At 40.7% G+C, this 2,100-nt stretch overlaps 1 long non-coding RNA gene across 1 annotated transcript; it reads left to right on the plus strand.

Moving 5' to 3' along the window:
- Positions 1 to 525: 525 nt before the first annotated feature.
- On the plus strand, positions 526 to 1,567 carry LOC119344628. Its single transcript, XR_005166748.1, has 3 exons — positions 526 to 847; positions 1,298 to 1,394; positions 1,503 to 1,567. It is a non-coding gene; the product is annotated as an uncharacterized LOC119344628 (long non-coding RNA).
- The last annotated feature ends 533 nt before the right edge of the window (positions 1,568 to 2,100 follow it).

Genomic DNA, 2,100 nt, shown 5'->3' on the forward strand with positions numbered 1-2,100 from the left:
TTCATCTGCATTATTATAATATAAAATATATAATTAACCATCATGCATTTGTTAAACTAACTAGCTACAAACAATATAAATTAAACAATGAACTGCACACATGCATATTTTATCAATGACACATCAAAGGTTCATCAAGTTGCTAACCGCGATCGAGGAGTGTGGCTCCAACACTTCATGTCATGTTTGTTTCATGCTCTTGGGGCATTTCATCAAACACCTTATGTGCATAAGAGGAACCAAAAGCAAACCTACACCCACTTGTGAAGAGAATGGCTCCAAATGGCTAAGTGTTGGCTGCTGGATGGGTATATATAGGGGAGGGGCTTTAGTTGCGGTTGGCCTGGCAAACCGTGACTAAAGGTGCCCGAAGGCCTTTAGTCGCGGTTGTCCTCGCCAACCGCGACTAAAGACCCTCACGTGCGCCAGCTGGCCATCGAGCGCCCTGGGCCCAGGCCTTTGGTCGCGGTTCACCTCCAGAACCGCGACTAAAGGTCCCATTAGTCGCGGTTCCTACAGCTTCGCGACTTATGGGGCTGGACGGAAGCCTGTTTTTCCACCAGTGAAGTTTGTCAATGCAGATGACAGTGGATTCAGGCGTATCATACAAGCTGGAAACTTTCATTTGGATGGAGCTAATTTTCAGGTGGTCGAGAAAAAGGAGCCAATTTTCAGGAATATGGGAAGTTCAGATTGTTGGAATCCATTCTGATATGCTATTCTGTTTCCTTATCCTTTTTTGTGGGATCGTACTAACTAACCTTAATCGCTTATCATTTCGTGCAGCAACACGTCAGAGTTTCGACAGTGCATCGTATTTTGGTATGAGGTGCCTTGAAGTTTTCAGGTGAGAACTATAGATGGACAAGATTATTTGTACAAAGAAGATGAGTCATGTCCTGACTACACTTTAGTACTTCATTTTGTATATTCTTATTACTCTTGCCATTTAAACAAACATGTGGCGTTGCTTTTGAGTACATGTGCAACTGTACCCATTTAAATCTTTCATACCCATTGATATCTTCGTCACCAATATCATCCACCTGTTCTCTTCTTCATACCCATATGAGTCAACAACAGATCCACAAGGACATTCACAATATATGCAGATGACCACCAAATTTCACCTTCGTGCACTCTGTTGTAAACTTAGAAAAGAAATATCCATGCAGCCATATGAACAACTAACCGCCCCTCCTCAACCCATGTTCTATTTATTGACTAAATAAATTTTCAGTCCACTATTTTCTGGAAGTTAACAATTTTTAGATTAATTTTATGTCTGGCAATTAAGCAATACTGCAGGGTTACCACGATACATGATTTTCACAGAAACACGAATATGGGAGTACATTTGTTCTGTGACGGTGAATTTATTAGGAGACATACCAGTAAGTACCATCTTACCTTAATCCCTGATTATACCGCTGAAATTAGCCTCACCATGCTATTTATTTTCTTCCTTCATGTATGTTGTTGGTTTGTTACTCTCATACAAGTTATAATGCTCGGAGAAATTTGGAGTTCCAGTCGCCTGCCGGTACACTATCTTGCTACTTACTATGAGGTTATCCTCTATAATTCTATGATTATTATTTTCCCATGCTTTCTGCAATTATGTTTGCAGATAAATGAATGATTGCATTATTTTACATCCCATCTATACACGTTTATTGGTTGTTCTTCTCGATTATTGTTAAATTCTGCTATCTAATTTCCTACATCACAACAATGAACTCCCATTTCAAGACTCCTCGTCATGTCCCCAATCTCATCCGGGACTCCGAACTCCTTCAGTACATCAAAACTCATAAACTCATAATATAACTGTCATCGAAACCTTAAGCGTGCGGACCCTACGGTTCGAGAACAATGTAGACATGACCGAGACACATCTCCGGTCAATAACCAATAGCGGAACCTGGATGCTCATAGTGGCTCCTACATATTCTACGAAGATCTTTATCGGTCAAACCGCATAACAACATATGTTGTTCCCTTTGTCATCGGTATGTTACTTGCCCGAGATTCGATCGTTGGTATCCAATACCTAGTTCAATCTCGTTACCGGCAAGTCTCTTTACTCGTTCCGTAATA

This window comes from Triticum dicoccoides, unplaced genomic scaffold, assembly GCF_002162155.2.
Source record: "Triticum dicoccoides isolate Atlit2015 ecotype Zavitan unplaced genomic scaffold, WEW_v2.0 scaffold176827, whole genome shotgun sequence".
NCBI lineage: Eukaryota > Viridiplantae > Streptophyta > Magnoliopsida > Poales > Poaceae > Triticum > Triticum dicoccoides.